The sequence below is a fragment of the Canis aureus genome, chromosome 20 (assembly GCF_053574225.1).
Source record: "Canis aureus isolate CA01 chromosome 20, VMU_Caureus_v.1.0, whole genome shotgun sequence".
Classification (NCBI taxonomy): Eukaryota; Metazoa; Chordata; class Mammalia; order Carnivora; family Canidae; genus Canis; species Canis aureus.
In genome coordinates, this window is record NC_135630.1 from 28,809,911 (window position 1) to 28,825,430 (window position 15,520).

Consider the following 15,520-nt stretch of genomic DNA (forward strand, 5'->3'; position numbering starts at 1 on the left):
GAAGTACACACTCCTGGTGTGAGGACAGGGAGTCCTGAGGAGATCCTGGGGATGCCGGGTGTGGTCAGAGCAATATCACTGGAGTAGTAGAGATGGAGGTCCATCCACAGAAGGACTGGGAGGCCCTTAAGGGGTGTGTGGTAGGTCCTAAAAGTAGAGAGTGACATCTGTATTGTTAAAGCCACATGAAAGGTGGGACTAGTGACCATCCCCATGGGTGGTCATGGGATCCACCTTCATGGCTTTCCTTATCCAGCACCATAAGCACCCAGCAAGATTTAGCAAGCACCAGGGTAGAAGAGGTCTACCTTTATGGGATCCACAGGGAGCAGAATCAACCAACCAATGTGATACATAGCCTGGCAAGGTACTATTTCAGATGGAGTGGCCTTAAGTGGTTTCTCAGAAAAGATTGGAGTGAGCAGGTGTTTGAGGGCATGAAAGCATGAGCCAAGGGACTTTGCAGAGAGCAGGTGCTTCCAGAGGAGGAACCATCAAGGATAAAGCCTTGATGTGCTCTGGAAGAATCCTAAAGCCAGGGAAGGTTGGAGGGAAGTTGGTGAGAGAAGAGATGCCAGAGTAAGGGAGCCCACTTGGGCCCACCTGCCACAGCTCAACCCCTGAGGACCACCTGACTCCACTGGGGAGAGCAGAGCTTGGCTATCTCCAGGCCTTTCAGGAGTTACTCCCTGAGGTGTTGGGCGGCTCCTCCTTCCATGAGACTCAGCATGCCTACTCCTCATGACTGCTTAGACATCTGGGAGAGGTGGTAGCCCACAGTGGAGGACTGGAAGGGGCAGCATTCCTCTGGGGTTTCACTCTCTTTTGGTGAGATCTCTCCTTGTTCTGTGGCCCAAGCCTGGGAGTCATCTTTCAATGTTTCATAGATTTAATCTAAAATGCATCAGCAGGCCCTTGGCATACACCCAGTCCCATGCTGAACAGTGTCATTGGAAGACTCTCCCAACATTTTTATAACATATCTTTCCTTCACCAAAAAGATAAGTCTCAATTCCAAAAAATCAGATAATTCGGGAAATGCACATGCGCACACGCGCGCGCGCACACACACACACACCACAAAAATCACACTGGAGAAAATGTTCATAATCCTACTTCACAGTTGATAGTTCAGTGTTTTCCTATGTGTACAGATGGGCAGAAATACATACTTATGGTGTTTGCTTCTGTGTTTGCTTTAATCTACAGAAGCTGGTTTTTCTGCTCATCAAAGTAGCATCACTTTTTTGTAGTGCAGAACAGCAGGACATGAAGGCCTAGCTGACATTTTGGGGACCCTTTGGAATCTCTGGTTTGCAGGCTGATGATGGATTGATTGGCACCCAGGCTTTGGTGAGAAGGTGGAAGAGACACCTACCTCTGCTTCCTGAGATGTGAAATGAGGGTGACATTTTTGGCCTCTGAACTACGTTACCCTGAGGAAAGGCCCATCTCTTCTAGTGACCTGGACTCAGTACCAGCAGTGAGGACTCAGAGGTTCAACCTGCACATCATCTCAGAAACCACCTAGTCCCGTAGTGGAACTTTGGGAAGCAGTGGCTGAACATGAGAGAGTGAGCTCAAAGAACTACCCCTTGTCAGGGAGGCACCAGCAGATGGGTCTTCCCAGCAGGGAAGTCTCCATGCAATGAGTCAGCAGAAAGCATGAGGTGGGGATCTCTGTAGCAGCAGCGAAAGAGGGAGGAGACACAAGGTCTCTTTCACCTAGTGTCTAGACACAGTGCAAGTTTGGATTGCTTTGACTACTATAGTTTTGTAGTAAGCTTGGAAATCAGGAAGTAGGAGACCTCCCACTTTGTTTTTCTTTTTCAATGTTTTTGGTGGTTTTTTTGTTTGTTTTTTGTTTTTGTTTTGTTTTGTTTTAGCTACTGGCAATTACATATGAATTTGAGGATTGATTTTTCCATTTGTGCAAAAAAAGGTTATTAGAAATTTGATAGGGATTGCACTTAATCTGTAGATGACTTTGGGGAGCATTGCTGTCTTAGCAATATTGTCTTCCAATCCATGGATATGGGATAGCTTTCCATTTAATTAGACCCTTTCAAATTTCTTTAAGCAATGTTTTAGAGTTTCACTGTACAATTGTACAAGTCTTTCTACCACCTTCTTTGAATTTATTCCTAGGTATTTTATTCTTTTGGACGCTATCATAAATGGAACTGTTATCTTAATTTCTTTTCAAATTATTCACTGCTGGTATGTAAAATCACAACTGATTTATGTGTGTTATCTTGTACCCTGTAACTTTGCAAATTTAGTAGGTCTCATAGTTATTTTGTAGATTCTTTGGTATTTTCTATAAATAGAATTATGTCATCTGCAAATAGAGATACATTCTCTTCTTTTCCAGTTTGGATGCCTTTTATTTCTTTGTCCTGTCTGGATACTCTGGCTAGGACTTTCAGTACAATGTTGAATAGAATTGGCAAAAGCAAACATTCTTGTCCTGTTCCTAATCTCAGAGGAAAAGCTTTCAGTCTTTCATCATTGGGTATGATGTTGACTGTGAGTTTTTCATAAATGCCTTTTATCATATGAAGGAATTTCCCTTCTATTCCTACTTTGCTGAGTATTTTTATCATGAAAGGATGCTGGATTTTTTTCAAGTGCTTTTTTTGCATCTGTTGAGATATATGTGGGGTTTTTTTCCCTTTCATTCTATTAATGTGGTATATTACATTGACTGATTTTCCTATGTTGAGTCACCATTGCATTTCTTGGATAAATCCCATTTGGTCCGATAGATAATCCTTTTAACGTACTGTTGCATTTGGTCTGCGAGTATTTTGACAGGAAAAATTCATAAGGCCTATAAGTCTATAGTTTTCTTGTGGTGTTTTTGTATAACGTTGGTATCAGGCCTTATAGAATGTGTTAGGAAGTTACTAAGTATTGAAGTGTGTCCCACTGAAATTCACATATTGAAGCCTTAACCCCCAGTGTAACTGCATTTGGAAGTAGGGCCCTTAAAAATGTAACTAAGGTTAAATGAGGTCATAAGGATGGGGTCCTGATCAATGGGACTGGTCTCCTTATAAGAAGAGGAGAAGACACCAGACAGAGGAAAGTCCATGTGAGGACACAAGAAGGCACCTGTTTGCAAGCCAGGAAGGGAAGTCTCACCAGAAACCACGCCTGCTGGTGTCTTGATCTTAGACTTCTAGCTTCTAGAACTGTGACAAAATAATTATTTAAGTCACCCTATCTGTAGCACCCTGTTATGGCAGCTGGAGCTGATTAATATAGAAGTATTTTCTACTCTTCTATTTCTTAAGAGTTTGAGTAGAAGTGGTGTTAATTAACACACACACACACACACACACACACAGTAGAATTCACCTTGAAGCCATTTGATCATGGACTTCTCTTTGTTGAGAAGTTTTTGATTACTGATTCAAGGGGAGGTGGGTGGGGGTGGGGGTGAATAGGTGACGGGCACTGAGGGGGACACTTGACGGGATGAGCACGGGGTGTTATTCTGTATGTTGGTAAATTGAACACCAATAAAAAATTAATTTATTAAAAAAATCTCTTTACTCATTATGTCTGCAGAGATTTCCTATTTCATCTATAGTCAGTTTTGACAACTTGTGTTTCTAAAAATGAGTCTATTTCATTTAGATTACCTAATTTGTTGCGGTACAATTATTCATAATATTCTCTTATAGTCCTTTTAGTTTCCATATGGTTGGTATAATGTCCACACTTACGTTTCTGATTTAGTTATTTGTCTTCTCTCTTTTTTCTTAGCCAGTCTCTTTAAAGGTCTACCAAATTTCTTGACCTTTTCAATAAGCCAGCCTTTGCTTTGATTTTCTCTATTGTTTTTCTACCCTCTTCTTCAATTATTTGCACTCTAATTTTTATCATTCCTTTACTTTGGGTTAGTTTGCTTTTATTTTGGTAGTTACTTGTGGCACAAAGCTAAGTTGGTGATTTGAGAACTTTCTTGTTCTTTAATATGTATTTACAGCTCTAAATTTCCCTCTGAGCACTGCTTTGACTGTATCCTATAAGCATTAGTGTATTATGCTTCTGTTTTCATTCATCTCAAAGTGTTTTATAATTTCTTTAGTGAGGAATGCCTGGGTGGCTCCGTGGTTGAGCATCTGCCCTTGGCTCAGGGCATGATCCCAGGATCCTGGGATCAAGTACCACATCAGGCTCCACACAGGGAGCCTGCTTCTCATTCTACCTATCTCTGTCTCTGTGTGTGTGTGTGTGTGTGTGTGTGTGTGTGTCTCATAAATAAATAAATAAAATCTTTAAAATATATATATGTAATTTCTCTAGTGATACTTTCTTTGACACATTGGTTATTTAAGGAGGTGTTGTTTAATTTCCATGAACGTCCTTATTTTCCAGTTTTCCTTCTGTTATCAACTTTTAGCTTCACTCCATAGATGATACTCCTATGATGTCAATCTTTTAAAATTCATTGATAATTAATTGTTTTATGGCCCAAATATGGTTTATCCTGGAGATAGTTTCTTTGGTTTTTTTATTTTTTTGCATATTTGTTTATTGGAGTTCAATTTGCCAACATATAGTATAGCACCCAGTGCTCATCCTATCAAGTGCCCCCCTCAGTGCCCATCACCCCGTCACCCCATCCCCCCACCCACCTCCCCTTCCACTACCCCTTGTTCATTTCCCAGAGTTAGGAGTCCTGGAGAGAGTTTCAAAGGCACTAGAGAAGAATGTGTATTCTGTTCTTGGGTAGAGCATCTTTATATGTATGTTAGATCTGGTTGGTGTATGATATTGTTCAAGTTCTTTATTTCCTTATTGATCTGTCTAGATGTTCTATCATTGAAAGTTGGATATTGAAGTCTCCCATTATTATAGAACTATCTGTTTTTCTCTTCAATTTTTGTCAATATTTACTTCATATATCTGGGGCTTTGTTTTTGGTATGTACAAGTTTATAATTTTTCTGTCTAATGTTCTTCTTCGTCTCTTTGTAATAATTTTTCTGCTTAAAATCTATTATGTCTGATACTAGTATAGCCACTCCCGCTTTCTTTTCCTTTCCTTTCCTTTCCTTTCCTTTCCTTTCCTTTCCTTTCCTTTCCTTTCCTTTCCACCTATTTTTCTTTGGGTTTCAAGTGAGTCTATTATAAGCAGGATACAACTGGATTCTGTGGATGGGGGAGCGGGGGACGGGGTGTGTGTTAATCTATTCTGCCAATCTCTGTCTTTTAATTGATTAGTTTAATCCATTTACATTTAAAGTTATTACTGATAGTGAAGAACTTATTCTGCCATTTTACCATTTTTATGTCTTACACAATTTTTTCTCAATTTCGCCTTCTTTGGTGTTTGATTTTTTTCTAGTGTAATTACTTGACTCTCTATTTTTTTTGCATATTTTTAATTTATCTTATTAGTGGTTAGTATGGAGATTAAGTTAATATTCTAAATTTAAAACACTAGTTTTAATTGATACCAACTTAGTTTCAACGACATACATTAATTCCAATCCTATCCCACTCCATCACCCTTTTGTGTTAATATTGTCATAAGTACATCTTTATACATTGTGTGCTCATTAAGATAGATTTATAACTATCATTTTATGCATTTGTCTTTTAAACCATATAGGAAGCAAAAACGGAGTTATAATAAAAATGCAACAATATTAACTTTTGTATTTACATATATAGTTACATTTACTAAAGATCTATATCTCTTCATATAGCTTTGAGTTACCTTCTAGTGTCCTTTCATTTCAACTTAAAGTACTCTCTTCAGCATTTCTTGAGGGCAGACCTACTAACAACATACTCTTTCTCTTGTTTACCTAAGAATGTCTTAACTTTTTCATTTTTGAACACCAGGCACCAGACATAGAATTCTTGGATACAGGGTTTTTTCCCTCTCAGTTCTTTAAATATATCATCCCACTGCTTTCTAGCCACCATGGTTTCTGATAAGAAGCTAGCCATTAATCTTATTAACTATCCTTTGTACATGACAAGTTGCTTCTGCCTTGCTACTTTTTTCTTTGCCTTTAACTTTTGACAGATTGATTATAATGTGTCTCAATGTGGTTCTCTTTAAGTTTCTTCTGCTTGAATTTTCTTAAATTTTTTGGATGTGCAGATTTATGTAACCGTCCTCAAATCTGAGTAATTTTCAGCCATTATTTCTTCAAATATCTTTTCTGCTCCTTTCTCTCACTTCCATGCTTGCTTTCACTCTCACATTTGCTTTCTTCTTCTGGGATTTCCATAATGTGCATATTGACCTATTTTGTGATGTCTTATTGGTTCCTTAGGCTCTATTCATTTTTCTTCTTTTATCTCGGACTGGGTAATTTCAATTGCTCTATCTTCAGGATCACTGATACTTTCTTCTGTGGAAACTCTCTATTGAAATATTTATTCTAGCAATTGTACTTCTCAGCTCCAGAGTTTCTATTTGGTTCCTGTTTATAATTTCTGTCTCTTTATTTATAGTCCATAATTGTTCATACATTATTCTTCTCATCCTCTTAGTTCTTTGACCATGGTTTTCTTCAACTCTTTCAGTATATATGAGAGAGTAAATCTAAAGTTTTTGTCTAGTAAACTCAATGTCTGGGCTCTCACAGGGATAGTTTCTATCATTTTTCTGCTGAGACATAGACATTTTGAATATTGTAGTATAATAAATCTGGAAATAGGATTCTTCTACATCCACAGGGATTGCTATTTGGGTTTGCTGAAGGCTACAGTCATCTATTTGTTTAGTGACATTTCTAAACTATTTTTATAAAATCTATATTCTCTGTTCTGTGTGATCATTGAAGCCTTTGTTCTGTCCTAATGGTCAGATAGTGACATGATAGAGATTTCCATGAATGCCTGAATCCAGTAAGAAAACAAACAAACAAACAAAAAAGATGTTCTATCTTTTTAAATTCTTTCAGTAGATGCTACCCAGGATGTCGCGTGAGCCATAGGGGTTGAAACAATGGCCAGCATTTATGTTGGCACCTCAGTTACTTATCAAGACAGAACAAAACACACAACCTCATTTTTGGAGGGCAAGGTTTATTGCCCTCCTTAGCAAGCACACTAGGAAGGTAGGCCATTTTCTCCATGGCTGCATGCCTTGATGCTAGGGAATGAGGAATGGTAGCTGCTACACAAATACCAAAATTTACCAGCCCCTTTCTTCATCATGCACTCCCCCGGATTCAATAAGGTTTTGTCTAGATTCCAGAGTTCCAAAATAGTTGATTCTGACAATTCATGCCAGCTCAATGGTTGGTGTGTTTGGTGTTTTTTTTTTGTTGTTGTTGTTTGTTTGTTTTTTGTTTTTGTTTTTTTTTTTAGATTTAGTTATTTATTTGAAAGAGAGAAAATACATGGGGAGAGGGAGGAAGAGAGAATCCTAAACAGACTCCACTCTGAGTGCAGAGCCTAACATGGAGCTCAATCCCATGACCATGAGATCACAACCTAAACCAAAACCAAGAATTGGACACTTAACTGACTACACAACCCAGACACCTTGCCCAATGGTTGTTTTGCTGGAAGGATCAATTCCTGGAACTTTCCATTCTGACATCCTCTATGACATGTAACTGATTGTTTATCTACCATTTTGTGAATCACTTCCCTATTTTTCCATGGATATTACCATATTGTGTTATTTCTCTCTCTTTTGGTGTAAGTTTTGATCATTTATATTCACTTGGGAAATCTATTGAGTTGTATTAAGCAATTTCTTAACTCCATTTCAATCTCCTCCACATCTGAAATACTTCCCCCTTCCTAATCTTTTCTGCTTTAGGTTCCTCCTTCTTCTCCACCATGAAGATGCAATGCTTTCTTTGGCATGATCAGATTAAACATACAATGAAAGGTTTTCCTTTCTAATTATAGTTCAATTTCCAAAATTTCACAGATTCCTTTTTATTAACTAGACTAAATCCAGATTTATCCCTGAGCTGATCACACTCCATTCACTTGCATCCCAGGAGAATTTCCTGAGTGTTTGAGTAAAGGAGCTTCTGTGGTGAGGGACTGTGGACTTCACATTAATCCAGGCTGTGCCCACAGGGAGCCATCCTGCCTGCAATGCCATCCATCATGTATATCCTGGTGAAACACACAGGGACAATCAGGACCAGCCAGCAATTTATATCTTTTGTTGAGGGTTTCCCAAACAACCAGTTCTGGCACATATTTATGGCTCAGGGGTTTTAATTCATTAATTTCTGTTCCTATCTATTAATTCCTTTTTCCAGCTTTTTTTAAAGTTTACTTTAAAAAATTTTAAACTTTTTTAAAGTTTATTTTTTTGTTTTCTTTTTAAGTTGAATTGAAAGCTTACTTAATTTATCTTTTCTAACATTGAAGGCAGTTAGGGTCATGAATTTCTTCATTATAACCTTGACAGATTTCCTAGGCCTGGATACATAGAGTTTTCAAATTGCTGTTTTCTTAGTATTCAACAATGTAGTTTCAAATTTCTCCTTGATTCAAAAGTTATTCAGGAAATGATTGCACTGTTTTTGTGTTTGTTTAGTTTTCATGTTGATGGAGGGTTTTTTTGTTTCTATTTTGTTATTACTCTCCATTTTCAATGCACTGGGTCAAAGTACTGACCTGCACAATTTCTATTAAGAGGAATTTACCGAAAATTTTCCTTGCTTGTTGCCTAATGAATGAAATGTTTTTGTAAGTGTCCCATGGGCACTGGGGAAAAACATGACATCTTAGTATGAAGGGCACAGAGTTTGGTATGTAAACTTCATGTCAGCCCACTGATTATACCACTAGTGTCTCCTATTGATGCATAAAGCCCTGAGTGAACTGTGTTACATATTTTCACTATTATTGTGTTTCTGCAACATTTTCTGTGTGTCCATGGGTGCAGTTGAAGGAGCTGTTGCCAACCAAGGGGCCTAATGGTACTCTGAAATGCTATTGTTACAAAGAAATACAATTCCAATGGGTCACTAAGCAAAGGAGAGACAGCACATCCAGAGACAGTGGGAGGAGCCCCTGTGTGCCCTTTGAAGCCTGGTCTGCCCATCCAAAGGAAGGTGACACCTTGGCCTGTCACCTGTTGTACACAGGACATCTTTAGGCACTTTATGTTCCAATTCTGGGTCACGATCAGCATGTTTGCAGATTTTTCAGTTTCTATTGCTTCAGACAACAAGTCTACAGAAGCTGTTTGGAAAGTTATCCAGAAGTATGACACCAAGTTAAGGTAATTGAATTATACAACTAACTCCTGCTTAAAATCAAACCCATCTGCCCACCACATTCTGCCCCTTTATAGCTTTAGCCTCTGTGTCCCCTTAGAAGCAGAATTAAAGAGGTTTAAAAGGAAATTCCAGTGTGACTTTCAAGGGCCTTCTGGTTTTTCTTGCATTCATGTCATATGGCCCAGTAAGTTACTCTGGCTCCAGGCAATGTCCACTGACTAATCCAGTGTAAGACAGAAAATAGTCACATCTCTACTTCCTCCACTCCTCCTTCCTCCTTTCTTCTAGTTTTGTAATTCTTGAATCAATTTCTCTGTTTTTATTATCACTAGTATCTTTTAGTGACTTGTTTTGGAACAGTAATACATGCATCACAAATAAAACAGGAAAACACAAAGTAAGAGCATAATGGATGTTCCCAAAATGCTGGCAAACAAGCATCATGGAACCATGGGAACTCTCAGACACTTCAGACACCACTAATGGGGGCACAAAGTGATATAACCATTTTCAAAACAGTTGTTTTATCTAGTAAAATTAAAATACAATTATAACTAAAAATACAAAACTAAAATTAAAAATATACTTATAACCTAGAAATCCCACTTCTAGATATATATCCCAGAGGAATGTGAGCACTTGTGGATACATATAAGAAAAATCAAGTCGAAATATCCATATTAATCAAGTATTGGGCATAATTTATATGACCATAAAAAGTGAAATGGATAAGAGAACTCAGATATATTCATTCAATGGAATACCTTATAGCAAAATGAATTAACTACAGTCCATATGACTTTCCGAAACATAATGTCAAGTAGAAGCACCAAGACATAAAAGAACACAGGCAGCACTGTACATAATCTCCAATCCAAATCTCCACCTCCAAACTCCAGTCTCCAATGTCCAACTATCTATCCACACTTTTCACTTGCATCTCACATTCAATGTACATAGTCTGAATTCCTGACCTTTCCCCTCAAAGCTTATTCTTTCCACCACCATGGTTAATGGCAATTCTACCCTACCAGGGCTCAGGCCAAGTACCTTAGAGTCATGCTTGCTTCCTCTCTTCCTTTCATGTCTAAATCTTATGCCTACTGGCTCCACCTCAAATTCTATTCATAATCTGGCCATCAGATTCTGTGTTGAATGCTGGTCCAATCCACCGCCATCTCTCACTGTGCTAATGCAACAGTGCTTATGGATCTCCCTTTTTTCCCTAACACTGGCAAGATTCAGTGGCCCAACACAGTCTGGCCCTCTTGTGATCTCTATTCTGCTCCTCACTCATCCTGCTCCAGCCCTCTGGCTTCCTTCCTAAGCCTTCAGCATATCAAGCAGATTCTTGCCACAGGAACTTTGCACCTCTGTTCCCTTCACCTGGAACAGTCTTCCCCATATGTTTATCCCCATTGCTTTCTTAGGTCTGTATTCATATTTCAACCTCTTTAGAAGGTTGAGTTCTTTTGGGAACATGTTATATAAAACTGTTCCATTTCTCCTCCCCTTGGCATTCCCACCCCTGGGACATTCACTAGTTTCTGACATTTTCTGTAACTTACTTATTTGTTTAGTGTCGTTCATAGCCCACTACCATTTCTAGAATATTAATTCCATGAGGACAGGGATGTTTTTCTGTTTTGTGCATTGCTATGTGCAAGATGCCCAGAACACTGCCTGGCACATAGTATGTACTTATTTTATCAAGGGGTCTCTAGAAATCAGAGCCTGAGGTCAAATGTATGTGTTAATGCTTACAGGGAGCAAGGGTAAGGGAAAGAGGTGAGCCAGAGAAGGAGGGAAGCCTGTGGGCCTACAGCCAAATAGAACACAGCTAAAGAACACAGAGCAGCCATAGAAAGAGGAGGCACAGCTCTGTCACCTGCTTGCTCCTCTCACTGGCCAACATCTACCCTCTGGAACACTGATTTACCTTCTTCTGCTTCCTCTCCAAGCAGCCCCTCTGGACAGAGAGCTGTGAAGGTAGGATTCAGGGGTGTAGCCCCGGGGAGGCCCACACAGCACGATGAGATGGGTCACCACAGTGGCTTTATGCCCATGGTAGTGGCATTTGTACCACAGAAAGTCTGAAAGCCATCATGATGACCATTCCAGCCAGCAGGTGAGGCAAATGGCCAAGGCCAGGCAGGTCCAGGCCCAAGTTAGCCATGTGGAGTGAAAAATCTGGGCTCGGTAGAGCACTCACTATATTTGCTGGCAAATGAATCCACTTTACCCAGCTGATTTGGTGTGCCACTTTAGCATATAATAAATTGCTGGAGTTATTTATTTTAAATCATTATTTTCCATTTTACATTCTATCTTCCATTATTTTTAGAGATATTTTCCTTCTGTTTTGTGCGATCATTTATGATAATTAACATAACTCAGTGCATGGTTTAATGGTTTAATAAAATCAGGCCTGACTACTTACTGGTTGCACATTCATATCATGACTTCCCTTTTTGTTTGCATATTCCTCCTTGAACAGTGGGAATCTGATATTGCACCCAAAACCAGTGAAGGCATCTTCTTGGACCCCCTCACTTTGTACATGGATGTCTATACAGCCTCCCTCTCAGATCTCATGTGGAGGGCTAGTGGCTAGCTCAGTGGGTAGCTGAGGCACCTGCATGGAGAGGTAGGTCAAGCCACAGGAAGTCTCCCCAGATGGACTTCACCTCTCCCTGCCCTTCCTTGCCCTTGTGCATCACAGCCAGCAGCAGGGAAGGTCTGGGCCAGGACCATTCCTGGCCATGTGGCCCACTCCTGGCCCCAAGGCTTCCCCACAAGTGTTTTGGAGTGGCTGGTAGTACCATTATACACTTAGTCTCACATAGTCACAGCAAGTGTCAATGATGTCAACAGTGTCAAGTGTGGTAAAATGTAATGAAGTAACCAGGACTAGGACAACCTAGGGAGTGTGGGCTCAGACCTGTCTTTTCACAGACTTAGCCAAGAAGAAAACGGTATGAAAGCCAGGGCTGGTGAAAACGTGTGGTGGGGACCAAGCCTGGCCAGGCCTGCAGTCATAGGAGCCTGGCACAACATGGGACAACAGAAAACTGAGGGATGGCAACACTAGTCAGCCAGTTCAGGCAGGGAGGCCAGAGAGTGTTCCTGAGGTAAAATCCTATGTCATGTACAGAAGTGAGGAGGACTCCCTGGAAGCCGAACATGCCTCAGAACCTGAGGAGGGAGGGTGGGTCCAGGCGAGGGGCCCAGGGCAGGAAATGTGAGCTAGGGCCATGGGGCAGCCTGCCAGCACCCACTCTGCACTTTTATTTACTTTGTCCCGGGCCCAGTAAGTCTGTCTCTATTTTATAATTACTGTATTATATAAGTTCTAGTAAATTGCCTTGAATCCTTTGCGGGAAGAGGAATGGCATTCATTAATTAACAAGTTAATTAGCAAGTCTTTTTCCATTCATTCTTTATGCCTGGGCCTGCCAATTCCCACAGCACCCACCTTGAGCACCCTGCAGGTGGGGCGGGGGCAGATTTGGTGAGAAGGCTGTGTGCTGGCAGGCAGGGTGGCCACACTCAGAGATCCTGAAGCCCATCTGCCTTACATGGCCTCTCCCTGAGAGGGTACCACCCTCTCAGGCATCCTGGCTACCTGAGCGTCCCCCACCCACGCTGCGCCCTACTAGCAAACAGCCCCACTTCCCTCCCTTCCTCCTAAGCCACACGCTGCCCTAGCCCCACCCCGCACTCATCATGGTGTCTGCGCCCACAGCCACTGTGTAGTTGGGCCAAGCTCAGCAGGCACAGGGCAGACCCCTTGGCAGCCTAACCCCAGCCTCCGTCAGGGACCACAGAGGATAGCCCCGACTTTGGTCCCTCCCCAGCAGTGTAAGTCAGGGCAGGCATGGCCTCCATGTGCCCCTACAGACCCACTTGTCCTGGAGCTTCATGTTGGATCTGGGCAATGAGAGGACTTTGCCAGAGCCTTGAGACAGACAGAAGCAGATCAGAACCAAGCCAGTGTCCTCTAGCTCTCTCTCCACCAGGCCACGTTGGGCAGGGACATGTCCTCTACCTGCGACCATGGCCTCTGTGAGAAGCCCTTTCCTACAACCAGAGCTTCTCCAGCCTCTGGTTGGCCTTCACCTCAGGCTGCTGGCAGCTCCCATGGTTGCTATGTCTTTATGCTCCCCAGTCACCAGGATGAGCCAGCCATTCCCTGCTGGGACCCTTTCCTGTACATCCTTTTCATTCCAGGCTGCCTCAGACAAGGCTCTTTCATTGACAAGGGAGAGAAATACACATAAGCCACTGTAAGTGCCATGTCAGACGTCCCCAAGGCCATCCTCACACTCGATGACTTGCTGTTATACTCACAAGTAGGATCCATCACAGCAAAAGGATGCAGACAAAAATCAGCAGAAGGAAAAGCACCCCGAAGAAGCCCAGGAGGAACTAGACACAAGCTCCTCTCCCAACAATATCACAAGGGAACACACTCAATCCTCCCAGCAACAACACAGAAATACCTGCAAAGTTCCCAACTGGGGAAGCTCACCTGAGCCCTATGTCCAGAGTTTTTACTAAGGATCAGTCATGCAAGCCTGTGGCATTTATGTGACTGGCTTCAGATCCTGGCATCGTCTATAAATCACATTGGCAGGATAAACTTATCTCGCCAAACCGGTAGAGCATGGCCCCAGGTCTCAGGCAGGCAAAACACTCTTACCAGACAGGATATTCTAAGATCTCTAAAGACAAGCTTCTGTTTGGAATGTGCAGGGTTTGAACAATCCAGGCCTGCTGGCTTAACCCTTTCTTACCCAGCCACAAAGCAGAATAAGGCTAAAGTACTTGACAGAGCTCAGGGCAGGGCTGCCAGTAGAGCCTCCAGGGAAGCAGAGCAGAACAAGAAAGTCATTAGGCATCAGGGTTCCCTCCTCCCACTCACAGAGTCCTCCTGGTCTCTTCCTGCTTCTTCCTGCCTCAGTCTCCTTCTCTTCCTCCCTTCTCTCCCTTCCATTTTTTTCTCCTTTCCTCCCTCCCAACATCCTCCTCTTCCACAGGCATCTGAGCCAAAATTAGCTGCCCCGGGCCACCTGCCCTATAAGCACCTAAATCCCCTAGGTGGACATAACTGGTTTCAGAGAAAGGGGACAGGAGCAAAAGAGGCACCTTAATGAAAGGGATGGGGTGACAGACCCCTTATCTTTTGATCCTACATTATTAGGACCCCATCTGATGGACTAAGTGGCTCTGTCTGTGGCTCACAGAGGAAAAAGGGCACCATTGACCCCACCCCACCCCCAAAAAGATCCTTATATTGCAGATGAAGGAGCCTGGGTAATGGGTAGGCAAGAGCCCATGAGGAGGGCTATGTTGGCCAAGGGCATGAGGCTGGATGCCAGATGCAGCTACTTTGACCTCCATGCAGATGCAGCAGGGACAGAGGGTGATGCTCTTCAGAGAGAGGAAAGAGAAGCACTGGAGCACAGAGCAGCAGCACTGGCACCCAGCCACCAGCCTTACAGAACAGTGGTACAGGACCTGTGACACGTAGTGGCAGGGCCAGGAAGCACATGGTACAGTTGGACACAGAACCACCTCCTCAGGTTGAGTAAGCCTGAGGGCCACCACGAGCAGGGAGGTCTCCTCCCAGTAATGTATGCAGTGGGTCGAGCCCACAGGTGGACAAAGTGGGAATTTATGTTGGCATGTCTTTGCTGGAGAGGTGGACATGTGACAATTTGCCTTACCCTCATCACAGAGGAGGCACCCCGTCTTCTTGCTCACTCCTGCTTCTTCACTGTGGAAACAATCTCAAGAATCATCCTGGTAACTCACAGTGAGTATCAAGATTGGTGTTGGATTAAAGGCTATTTCCTCCGGGAAATGTATTGTTGAACATACAGAGACCAAAGGATGGGAGCCCTTAGGGTGGCCTACCCGCAGTAGGAAGGCAAGGGAGCGATGCTGAGGGCCACAGGGTCCTTCCTGCTGCCTGTAAGAGCAAGCCCGGCTCCCACCCAGCCAGAGAGTCACAGAGCACATCCAGGGTGCTTGCACTTGGCCAACACGGTCCCACCGACTCCCTGAAGGCTTCCATGCATGGGGTGGAGCCCCTCCAGCAGGGATGTTGGGGCTCCCAGGAGCCAGGGTGGTATTCAGCCTACATTTCCACATCAGCATCTTTCTCACTTCTTCCCCCAGGCAAGGCACTTAACCCCCATGAGTCACTGTTTATTCATCAGTAAAATGGATAGAATAATATCAATCTCACCGGGGTGTTATTTAGACTTATTTATTGATGCTGGC

General features: G+C 42.4%; 1 long non-coding RNA gene across 1 annotated transcript in view; it reads right to left on the bottom strand.

Moving 5' to 3' along the window:
* The window catches only part of LOC144291612 (uncharacterized), a 63,049-nt gene extending 49,103 nt beyond the window's left edge, over positions 1–13,946 (bottom strand). The window contains exon 1 of the long non-coding RNA XR_013358957.1: positions 13,764–13,946. This is a non-coding gene — a long non-coding RNA (uncharacterized LOC144291612). The remainder of the gene's footprint in view (positions 1–13,763) is intronic.
* Positions 13,947–15,520: the final 1,574 nt, after the last annotated feature.